The sequence below is a fragment of the Sceloporus occidentalis genome, unplaced genomic scaffold (assembly GCF_023333645.1).
Source record: "Sceloporus occidentalis isolate IW3139 unplaced genomic scaffold, rSceOcc1.0.p SCAF_13, whole genome shotgun sequence".
In the NCBI taxonomy this organism is placed as follows: domain Eukaryota; kingdom Metazoa; phylum Chordata; class Lepidosauria; order Squamata; family Phrynosomatidae; genus Sceloporus; species Sceloporus occidentalis.
Genome location: NW_028316993.1, coordinates 8,160,819 through 8,173,407, shown reverse-complemented (window position 1 = coordinate 8,173,407; position 12,589 = coordinate 8,160,819). Strand labels below are relative to the sequence as shown.

At 41.3% G+C, this 12,589-nt stretch overlaps 1 long non-coding RNA gene across 1 annotated transcript; it reads left to right on the top strand.

Annotated features, from left to right (window-relative positions):
- Positions 1 to 6,285: 6,285 nt before the first annotated feature.
- On the top strand, positions 6,286 to 12,349 carry LOC149304817 (uncharacterized). Its single transcript, XR_016271853.1, has 4 exons — positions 6,286 to 6,462; positions 8,221 to 8,410; positions 11,053 to 11,118; positions 12,026 to 12,349. It is a non-coding gene; the product is annotated as an uncharacterized LOC149304817 (long non-coding RNA).
- The last annotated feature ends 240 nt before the right edge of the window (positions 12,350 to 12,589 follow it).

Below are 12,589 nucleotides of genomic sequence, written 5' to 3'. Positions count from 1 at the left end.
AAGGGCACAGAAGGACAGGGTGCCCGGAGGAATGATGGAACTCGCAAGCAGCTTGGCTCGCCTGCCTGTCGCCTGTCCATTGCTGTGCCCGGCGCCATCCGTAATCTGTGATGTTGGCTGTCACTGTCTGTGCCCCAGATTTGGGAGGAGGGGTGGTGGGAAGAGAGACACACACAGAGGAAGAGGGCAAAGAGGGTTATGTTGCAACCTTCTCTGCCTTGTTTGCTGTTGGAGCATCACACAGTGGCATCCCTTGACCTGGCTTTTGGCAAACATCTGGGGGCCGAGGTCTCTCAGGAGAGGAGAGAGTCTCAAGGGGACAGTGAGCTTCTTTTTTTGTCCCCCCAGATGAATGATGTCTTTAATGTTCAACCTATCTTTTGTCATCTAAAAAGGACAGAAGCTGAAGCCAACGTGGACGCAAGCCGTTTCGCCGAATTCTGTGAATGCTGAGCCTTTCGGATCATTTTGCAACTTCCATACGTTTTTCTTACACAAATATTTTTGTTCTTATTGTCAATGGCATGTATGGCTTTGCCCACAAATGGTTAGAAAGGGGCATCAGCTAACATTTAGGATCCAATCATTAGAGAAAGAGCTAAAAAGGTCATGCAAAGAGAAAGGTAGTTATGGTTGCCAGTGTTAGCTCCCATTAACAGCACCGTGGTCTCTGGGGCCCCTTTCATATTGTTGTGAGCCTTGAAGTCATTTCCAACTTAGGGCAACCCTATCACAAGGTTTTCTTAGCAAGACCTATTCCAAGGAGGTTTGCCATTGCCTTCCCCTTAGGCTGAGAGAGTGTCACTTGGTTTCATAGCTGAGCAGGGGATCAAACCATAGTCTCCAAAGTTGCAGTCCAGCACTCAAACCAATAACTACACCATGCTGGCTCACCCTTTCACATTACATAGTTACAATGCTATGATTCTGTTGTAATGCCATGATGGCAACATGCAGTGGAATCCTGAGATTTGTGGGTTAGGTAGGGATTTTTAGCGTTTGCAGATGGAGAAGTCTGGTTACTCCTCAGACTACACACTACAAAAGGAGATGTTGCCATGTGGTTAAAGATATGATACAATTGTGATGTGCAGAAAAGCTTTGTATATAAATACTGGGGTGGAATTCCTGCAGTCCCTTGGCCAACCTGTCCTGTTTTGTTTTTTTATTTTTGCATTGTGGAGTTGTGTGCATTCAAGTTATTTCCAACTTCTGGAGAGCCCCAAAGCAAACCTATCAGGGTTTCCTATTTCTTGGCAAGTGTTCAGAAGAGGTTTGCATTTGCCATACCCTGTGGTTGAGAGAATGTGACTTGCCCAAGGTCAGGCTTTCGGTTTGAGAAAGCCTTTCCCAAAAGAACAAAAAACTCATCAAAAGTAGAAACCAGGTGATGACTGGCAAATGACTTCTGGTTGTGCAGAAATAGCAGAATGATCTGGAGGGATCCAAAACGTCATAGGTTTGGCGCTCTGATCCTCCAGAGCTGTCCAGGCTTATGTTAGGCGATGTCGCTATCAAGTTCACAGATGTCCTGAGTGCCACCCCACAACTGTGACAGTTGGATAAAATTGCCATGTTATGCATCTGTTCTTAATTTCCTACAGTGCCCAGATGCAGTGCCACTTGGGTGCTGTGAGAAATTACAAGAGTAGCTAAAATCCTATTTATGTGGGGTTTATTTTTATCAGACAATAGGTTGGGGCTATGGGGTGTGTGTGTCCAAAATGAGAGAGCATTGCCCTGCCAAATAAGAATCCTCCCTCCCCCAATTAAATGTTCCTTCAGTCCCCAAATTTCTAGCACTGCTGAAAAAGAGCAATTGAACATTCTTTTCACCTGAAACGCCTGTATTTGGTGCGATCGAATTCCTTGGTAATTTTGCCTGCCCCTTTTCACACTGGATTCTCAAATTGTATTTCTAAATGTTCAACTGAAGGTTTGTATAAAATGCTGGTCTGGGGCTGCTGGGAGGTAAAGACCAAAGCCTCCAGAGATTTAACTGCTCCCCTGGTATATGTATGTGTATCTGCTTTCAAGTCATCTGTTGACTTATGGTGGCCACAAGAATTTAATAGGGTTTTCTTCAGTAAGGGATACTGTAAGGGTGGTTTTGCTTGTTCCTTCTTCTGAAGTATAGCCTACAGCACCTGAATTTTGGAGCTCAATAGATGGTCCCTAAGGGGCGGCTCTGTGCTGCCAGTTTCCTATACAGATCGGACCTGCGGCAACAACACACTGTGACCCTAATTTGGCCTTTCCTTGAAGTAAAAGGAACCACAAAATGCCACTCCTTTTTGCACCAGGGAAAAAGGCGCCTTTGCCACTGTTGCAGCACTTTCCGGCACTCCTTTTGGCGCTGCATCATCTGGACGCAGTGCCAAAGGAGTACTGTGATGCTGCCCACCTTGCGGTCAGGCGCATAGCATGACGGTGGCATCAGGGCAGCATCGGGGCATGCATTGTGCAGACACCAAGCCCCCACTCTGCCTCAAGGCCAGTGTATAACACTGGTCTATTCGGCCTCTTTGTTGGTGGCTTCCCATCGATGTACTCTCTAGAGTTGGCCTGCTTAGCTTACAAGATCATATAGGATCTATAAAGGGTACATATTAATTACATTTAAATTTCCCAGCATTTCAAGGATGGTGTACAGAAGAGGTTATTTTTTAAAAAACAGAATTATATTCTGTTGTCCCCTCTCGGGTATCACCTGGGGTCTCCAACTGTAGCCATCTTCCTTGTTGCCAATGCAGAGGACTTCTTGGAACGAATCCTGCCAAGGCCACCAGTCCTGGGCAGAGTACAGGGAAAGGAAGGTGTGCTGCCTGGCGCCTTTGGGTCTGCACTTGGCCGACCAAGAGGAGCCAGGCTGGCTGGAGCCTGGCCAAAGCCCATCAGGGATGCAAGCAAAAGGGCAAACAAACCATCAGTTCTGGGATCTGAGCAAACATATCTCTCAAGAGGATGGCATCCCTCTGCTAATTCAAGGTAGCAGCCCCGTGTTCTGCCTGGAAAGGGATTATCTGTCACTGAACTCAGAGGACTGGGCCGAGGAGGAGGTTTTCCCGTAACACACACATGCACACAAACACATCACATGTTGCGTTGTCCACTACTGAACTTGGGAAAGTTCCTTTGGGGGAATTACGACTCCTAGAATACAGCAACCAGCCAATAATCTCCCTAAACGGAATTTCCCCAAGATCTGGACTCCGTTGTTCCAAACTATAAACATCTTCAAGCACGGACCTCCAGGTAGCCAAGAAGAAATTGTCCTTAAGCAAACCTTGGAGGATCCTTAGATTGGCAGAACACCCCGAGGAGGCGGCAGATGGGCCAAAATTATGCAACAAGACTTGACCATATCCATCAGAAACATTTATTGGGCTTGGGAGAAGATTAGGAAGGAAGAGGAATGAAATATGGTGAGCTGAAGTTTCCTGGGAAGGAGGCAAGGCCTGAATCATTCAGAGATACAAGTCACAACCTGTTCTACTCTGCGAAGGACCACACATACAAATACCTTTAAATACAGTGGACCCTTTGTATCCATTGGAATTTGGTTCCATCCACTCATACCAAAATCCATGGATGCTCGATCATATTAAAATGGTATCCCTTATACAAAACTGCAGAATCAAGCGTTGCTTTCTGCAATTTTTTTCTGGAACATTTTCAAACCATGAATGATTGAATCCAGGAGGAAAGAATCCCTGGGTTTTGGTTCAAACTTTTAAAGGAGTGATACAAAGTGCTGAACCCTGTCTCCCCAAATAGGTTCAGCAGCTTGAATAGTCCTTTTTAAAGTTCATACCAAAAGCCCAGTGAGGATTCATTGCTTTGCTTTCTTGGGATCAATCAGCCACCATTGAACATTGGACGCTCTCTCCTTTTGAAATCGGTTGCATTTCAAAGTGAATAATTTGGGGTGGATTTCAGTCCCTTCGAAAGGATTGTATCCTGCCTTTCTATTATGTCTCATCCAAGGCAGCTTCTACAAAATGAACTAACAGAAACATAAAGGCTAAAATATTTAAGTTTAACTTTAAAAAAAAATCCTCTGAGATCTCAAACCATTAAGTTAGACCTTGGCTGGGTCAAAATATATAACAAATTAATAAATCATAACTGGACATATTCTTGGGTTATTTAGAATCCATACATTGGTTCTGGATTTGATTACCATTTTCATTGCTTGATATGTTGATAGGTAGAATGCGGTCTTCCAAATTAAAATATCATTAGCATCATCTGTTCTGTTATCTTTGTGGGGGGAAATTCACTAAAGATGTTTCCGTTCAGTGAGTAAACTGATAGGAATTTTTAAAGACTTGTTTAGAATCTCTCAGAAAGACAAGAAGGTGAAATTCAAGGAACATGCATGAATACAGAAATACCGCAAGAACGATAGTTATCTAAAACAAAGGTTTATGAACTTGGGTTTATGAACTTTTGTGTGTTTTGTGTGTGGCTTTATTTTTTTATTGGATACTTGAGACCAATGAAGCCTAGTGCAAAAGACATATACTTAAAAGAATTCTGAGCTTGGAAATTTCTTTTCAGTACCAGATAAATACAGATTTTCATAAAGATCACCTGTTATACAGGGAGAAACTAATACTGCGACAGGTTGGGTCTCCCTTGTCTAGAATTCCAAAATGGTTCACATGGGTGGCTGTGATAATGTCACCTTTGCCATTATCTGGTGGTTCAATGTACATAAACTTTATCTCATACACAAAATTATTTAAAAATATTGTATATAAAATTATCTTCAGACTGTTGAGGAGTGTATTAAACATAAATGAATTTCTTGTTTAGACTTGGGTCCCATTCCTAAGATACCTAATGGGGAAAAATCCCAAATCCAAAACACTTCTGATCCCAAGCATTTCAGATAAGGGAGATTCAACCTGTAATATTGCTACTGTCAGTATTATTTCATTTGCATCAATAAAGGGAACTTTTAATGCTTTGCTTACCTTCCCAAATAATTAACTAAATTACTTACTGCATTGCTTCCAAACCTGAGGATTGTACTGTAAGTGGCTTATTTTTTAAATCAATATTCTTTAGTTTGCATTTATAAATGGGTTTTTAAGAAATATAGGTTTCTTTGCTGGTTTTAAAAGCACATTTGGAGATATATGTCACCTGGAATGGATACTTCGCCTCCCATTTTCTCCCAGAGATGGGAAGAATTGATTATGCTTTAACGTTTTTATCATTGTACAAGAGCATGTCGGCGTTATCAGCTTTGCTCCGTCGAACAGAGTTCGGAAGCAAGCAACTTGTTCGCGGCAAGTCCCGATACTTTGGACGCGGGAAGAAAGTCAACAAGGTTTTTCACTACGTTCAACAACGAAAAAATAAAATAAAAATACATTTAAAAGATGCCAAAGAGTACCAATCGGTGTGGCCTTTTTTAAATTATGGAAAGGAACAATTTTCCTAATGTATATCAGATTAGAAACCAAAATTATCTACATTTCTGCTTTCCAGGGAGATAGAAGACTAGAGGGGTTTTTTCCCCTTGAAGAAAATAAAACACCATATTATTCAATTCAGAAAATGGGACTGCTAAATACTTTTGCAATGGTTGCTAATCTTTTTATTTGGGTATTAAGCCTCCTTAAATAAAATACTCCTAGCCAGAAATAAATGCATCTATATGCATCTGAGGAAGCAGACTGTTAAATAATTTTGCAAGGGTTGGTAATCTTTTTATTTTGGTATATGAAGCCTCCTTAAATAAAATACTCTAGACATTTTGTATTCAGAGCTGATAACAGCCAGAAATCAATGCATCTATATACATCTGAGGAAGTAGATTGAAGCCTATAAAAGCTCATGCTGCCAATTTCTTTCTTTCAGTGAGTCTCAAAGGTGCTGCAAGATCTCTCTACATACTGATTTTACATTATTTTATTATTATATCAATTATCTCCCCTTTTTATTTTAAACTATTTAAAAATCAGTTATAAATCTATCAGAAATATGGAGGAGTTGCCATCTATTCTTCTCTGTTCTTAGAAAACCGTAATGTCACAATAGTTCAGCTCATATCGATATTTTGTTTTGAAATTCTAATTAAATCAGTACTTTTGCAAATATTCATATAGTTATTAAAATGCCAGTGAGTACATTCAGATCTGATAATTAAAGCATGCAGGCCTATAGCAAAATAAAAATGTATCAACAAACTTGTGTTCATATAATAAATTAATGGTGACCTAGTTTGATCTACATTTTCTAGCATAGATGCAAGCTTTCTAAGAGCGGTTAACCTCAGATTAGATCCCATTCCTTAATTTAAAGCTCATTTTCAAAGAATCAACAAGATTCATCGCCTATGAACTGAGTCTTTCAGGAGACAACAAGCAATACATCTTCATCTTCATCATCACTGCTGTGCAAGCATTGCACATTTTACACAGGCTTGCAAAAATGATTATGTCAGAGGTAAGCAGAACTACAAGAATTCATAAATAGTATCTACAGGCATGCCCTCATTTTTTTAAAGGAAAAAAACCCCTCATATATATATATATTAAATACATACACACACATACACAACAAATTAGGAAGGTCCATAATTTTCTGACCCACCATGTCCCTGGCAATGCAAGTTTCATCCTATCTTCACAAACAGCAGCTTGTTTCGTTGCTTAGATTTCCATGGCCAAGTGGGGACTCGAACCCTGATCCGCAGAGTCCAGCGCTCAAACCACCAGGCTATCTCTCCCTTATGTACCACAAAGGCACATACAAACATGTACTTATTATTACTCCTAGCTTGAATACACTTACCGAACCCAAGGGGGTTAATGCATTTACTACCAAGCCCCATTCAATTTGTTGAGCCTACTGTACATAGCAGGGACTAACACTGAGTGTTACCAAGGACCAGCCAAAATCAAGGGGACCGCTGGAATTCATGATTCATTTTAGGGCCTGAACAAACAGGCCAAAATAAAGCTGCTTTGGGTCACTTTGGAGGTATGCTGTTTAAATGATGCATGCATCCTAAGAGTCCAAAGGCTTAGGACCGGAGTGTGCCTTTGGTGTGGCTTTTGGATTCTTAGTATGCATCATGCATCATTTAAACAGCATACCTCCAAAGTGACCCAAAGCAGCATTATTTTAGCCTGTCTGTATGGGCCCTTAGTCACACAAATTTCAGTATGGCTACATCAAAATCAGCCTTTTCCATGGTACAAAGTTATTTTGAAAAACAAATGTTGTTAGTGTTTTTTTTATTATATAAAAGAAATCTCCAAAAACTTATGGCCCAATTGATAATTTAATCTATCTCTCAATAAATGGATCCGCATTTATTAATGTGTTGCTCCATCCAATCCATGCAATACTACAGCTGCACATTCACACCAGTTCCTGAGCAGAGATCAATTTAAATTAAAGTCTCTTGTATGCTTCAAACCAAAGCTTGCAAAGGTTTTTGGACTACAGATCCTGGAATCCCTTAGCCAACATGTTGGTCATGCTAGCCGTGGAATAGTGAGTGTTGTAGTCCCCGAAAGTAATTTTTCCAGGCTTAGCGTTAAATCCATCTCTCGAATTGCTTATTCATAACCGTCTTGCCAGCTCTATAACCTGTGAAGCTTCTAATGGGACTATCCTTTTCAAACCTTTGCCAGGAATGGTGCTTTTCCTTTTTCTCTCTCCTAGCGTGTCCATGTTTTTCTCCAAATCTGTGAAATGTCATCTGCTTTTACTGGCAAGGAGAAATGTTGCAAAAAGTGCAGGGATTTTTACTTCATCATCAGTATTGTTTCTTTATTTTTACTATTATTCCTTTTGTCGGAGGGGGGCTCAGATTAGTAAATTACAGTAAACATTCTGCAACGGTTGGGGAAACCCCAGGAATGATGAAAGATTTTTAAAAGCTAAAGAAAATGCATTGTGTACAGAAGTGCGCAAACCTTAACCCTGCATCTGAACCAGAGACCCGATACACTGGGTTCTCTTACATATGTTGGTGTAAGTGAGGATGCAAAGTGTCACACAGGGCAACCTCAAGTTACTTCAGTTGGGAAATTTGGCCCTTTTTTCTGGATCAAATGTGATAAACCGATCAATCTGTTTGCTCAGGGCTTATCTCTTTCCAAACGTGTTCTTCCTTGGAACAGACCTGACTGGCTGATGTGAACATGGGGAGGACCTCTCTGGTCTATAAAGGCGTTTCACTTGTTTGTTCAGGTACAGCACTACCTTTGCCTGTCCCAGAGAAAGAGAGAGTGAGAGCGGGACTGAAAGAGAGAAAGAAGACAGACTTAAGGAAAAGGAACTGTTTCCATCACAAGAAAGGAAGATGAAAGCACAACTGGTTTGCATTGTCTTCATTCTCCTCTGCGCTGCTGTACAAAATCGTTATGCCTTCAAAATTCAGGTAGAATAATACTTCTACTTCATTTTATTTTTTTAGTTCGCTTCGCTTTTACTTCACTTTACTTGCAAAGTATGACAGCTTCAGTTTAGTTGCATCTTCACTTCTAGGCTTGATCTGCTGTAAGATCCATGCATCCTTTTAGCAGTCCATAGTATCTGTAGATCTCTTCTCCAGCACCACATCCCAAATGTGTTGATTTCCCTGCAGTCAGCTTTCTTCATTGTCCAGCGGACACAACCGTATTAGATGTAGTTGCCTGTGTATGATCAGGTGTGATCCAAAACACTTCGCTGGTAGGGGCAAAGGACAAGATGGGGTTGCTTTTTCTTTCATTGTATAAAGATTTACTGGGCTGACAGACGAACTTGTCTTCATTGCTGACAAGAGGGCAATGTCTTCCATGCCACTTGAAGGCAACAGACTAAATTAGGGAGTACATATTAGGCCATATGACCTGAGATCCTGTATCAGTTCTGTTTAGCATCAATAACCATGAGTGGAATTGTGTTCCACTTCTCTTATGCAAACACTATAATGGATAGCAACATAGTGCAATGAATGCACATTGGAAGTCAAAGCTTATGGTTTTCATCATGTAACGTCATGCACTGAGCAATGCATAACCATTGTGCACTTGCACACTCTGAACAACCAAATGCTCCATGGCTCTGCATGCAGAATCCTGTTTCCATAATTGTCAGCTGGATATGATTATTGTGCATTGTCCACACACAAAAAACCCCACATCATATGCCTCCATATGTCAATAGCAGAATGTTGCCCATGATTACAACTTTCCTTCCCAAAAGCTTGGTGCCACCTATATGGATGTAGCTATGGAAAAGAGGGAAAAAAGAGGGCATAGCTCTTCTAAATAAATAATTTTCTATCCTCCCAAATATTCTTTGGCCCCAAAATTTCTTGTATTGCAATAACTAAAATGTCAGTTGAGCATTTAGAAATGCAGTGTAGGCACCCAAAGGAAAGGGGCAAACAAAGTGACAAACGGAGTGCGAACGCAGCAAATACAAGAGTTCTAAATAGGAATGATTTTAGATTCCTTGCTGTCTGCAAAACCACATCAGAATCTTGTGCATGTGCATGGCTGTCAACTGATGGCGATCCCACAAATTTCATAGGGGTTTCTTAGCCAAATAATACTCAGAGGTGTTTTCGCCAGTTCCTTCCACTGAAATATAGCCTACAGCACCTGATATTTGTTGATGGTCTCCCATCGAAGTACTAACCAGGGCTGAACCTGCTTAGCTTCTGAAATCTGTCAGGACTTTAGGGTATTTAGGCGACCCTCTGCCTCCACGGGAGAAATATACAGCATGTTCTGGATCTAGCTTGCGGTCCTACAAATAGCTTGCTGCTGTCAGGTGAAATGAAAGACACTGTCGTGTCACCAGTGCTGGAGTTAAATGGAACTGCCAGCCCTGTTCTCTTCTATACTTGGAATGAGGGGAGAATGTCATCGTGTCCTTTGCCTCTAACAGGGGTGTAGCTACGGGGGACAAAATGAGGGCCTTGTCCCCACCCCATAGGAGAACTCTGTCCTGCCCAATGCAGTTTTCATCCAGTCCCCAAATTTCTAGCATCGCAGAGAGTAAGACACTGAACATTGTTCATGCCGCGTTTCCATTTCCTTGGACGCTTTGCCTGCTCCTTTTCTTTGGATCACGAACTGTGTTTCTAAATGCTTGGCTGAAGTTTTAAATTACTGCAGGGCATGAAATGCAAGGATTGAAGTAACATTTCATGGGGGGTGAGAGGGAATTCATATTTTGAGAGGGCCTCAAAATGCCCTAAATCCCTCACCGTCATTGCCCCAATAGCCCTGGTGGCACAGTGGTTAAATGTCAGCAATGCAGCCACAAGGTTGTGAATTCGATCCCAGGACTCCCAAGGTTGACTTCCATCCTTTCCTAGGTCGGTTAAATGAGTAACCACCTTGTTGGAGGCAATTGGCTTACATGTTGTAAACCAGAGTGCTTATGTAGTTCACTGTGAAGTAGTATAGAACTGTAAATGCTATTGCTATTGCTAATAGCAGCATGTGGCCCTCCCTCCAAGGCTGTTTTTGCGCCCTTAAATTCTCCAGGTATCCCTTCTTTGGAGCAAACAAGAGTGTGAATTTCTTCTTCCAGAGACATCCAGGAGCAGCAATTCACCTTTTAAATAGTTTACTGGGGAGCAAAAGGAATAGTGGTGTTGCATTGTTCAGCACCAGCCGATATCTATTTTTCAAAGCCAGAATTGGACTTCCAGGTTTGGGGGTCTTTTGACAATATTGAAAAATGCACATGGCCCCTGGAATTGCCCAGGGGCAGAAAATTTGGCCCAATGGTCATCATAGTCCCCTACCCCTGCTTCAAAGGTCCAAATAAAACAAACCAGAGTCTCCCATGTCCAAGGAGAAAGTAAAGTGGTTTGGTAGGATAGTGAAAATGAACTGGATCTTTTCCTTCCTGTGAATGTTTTTAATACGTATATAAATGGGCATCCATGGATTTTTGACTAAACATTCTAGACTTATCCATATAAATGGTAGGATAGTGAAAATGAACTGGATCTTTTCCTTCCTGTGAATGTTTTTAATACGTATATAAATGGGCATCTTTCTCCCTTTCTCTTTGCAGACAGAAGTCCAGAAAGATGTGGCCAGCTTGACAGAACCTTTGGCAGAAACCTCTGGATTGCAGCAGGTGAGCCCCAAATTTCAGTTGTTGCTTGTATTAATCCAGTGTGAAGGCAAGAGGGCAGTGTTGCAAAATGTGTATCACTTTGGTTATAGTGCTTTTATTTAGTGTTCCAGAGGTTACAGCCATGAATCCTGGCTTTTAATAATACTTAGGGTTGTCAGGGGTCCTTTATTATAAGGACAAACCCTTATTTGAGAGCCAGAATCTGTCCCTTAAAATGCTAGTAGGTGTCCCATGATAAGGAATGTCCTCTATTTAAGGGTAGGAAAGCTTTATCTTTTATGTAGACTAAACATGATGTCCCCCCAAATCCTGCACTTTTGGGTAGCTGGAAGCATTCCTAAAAACAGATATATCCATCATATTATTTTTTAATGTGGGCACTATATTAATTTTGCAGAGAAATACATGTCAAGTTTCGGTGAAATCAATACAGCTGGCCCTCCGTATCCACGGATTCTTTATCCATGGATCCATGGCATAGTCCAAAACATCTGCGTTCCAAAAAGCAATGCTTGATTTTGACATTTTAAATGTTGGGATTTTAAACCATTTTAATCCTCCATTGTACTGAGTGGGACTTGAGCATCCATGGATTTTTGACTAAACATTCTAGACTTATCCATGTGGTGTAAAACGCTTTTAATCTTAATTTTGTCGTTTTTAATTTTCCTCTATATGCATTTTAGTATTCCATGCCTTTTTGGAAACTCCTCGATTCCAGCCTGGTAGAAAGGCAGGATATAAATAAAGGGATGGATGGGATGGATTTTTTTTTTAAAAGCGAAATGGGCTCAATTCTACCTCGCCCCAGAGCTGCACCCCTGATAGCCCCTATTTTGAACAGTATTTGGGTGAAAGCAGAATAATAATAATAATGGCATTTTTTCCCTTTCTCTTCCCACTGCAGGCTTTGTTACGGAGAGCCAAGCGCCACAGCAGCCACATTTCCATCTGCACCTACTGCTGCAAGTGCTGCAAGAACAAGGGCTGTGGTTTCTGCTGTCGAACATGAAATGTGAACAAAAACCTCCACGACTAACTGCTCTCCTGTTATGCCACCACAAAAACACAAACCCACTCAGAGACACAACCGGTTCCCCATACTGGCCCTTGCTCCTCACCCCGGAGGCACTGTCCATATTTATTAGTTTGACACTCTTATTTTTTTGTTCTTTTGCTTGTTTGCTTTGTACATTGTTTGTTACTGGGAATTAAAAGTGTTTTTATCTCACGTATGTCTCATCGCGAACTGATGGTTATCCTTTCTTTCCTCACCTTCCTCTGTGTATGTGTGCCTTCAAGTTACCTACCGATTTATGGCAACCCCATGAATTTCAGAGGGTTTTCTTAAGCAAGGAATACTCAGAGATGGTTTGCCATTGCCTTCTTCTGAAATATTGCCTACAGTCCCTGGTATTCACTGGCGGTCTCCCATCCAAATATTGACTAGGGTTTCTAAGATCAGAGGGGA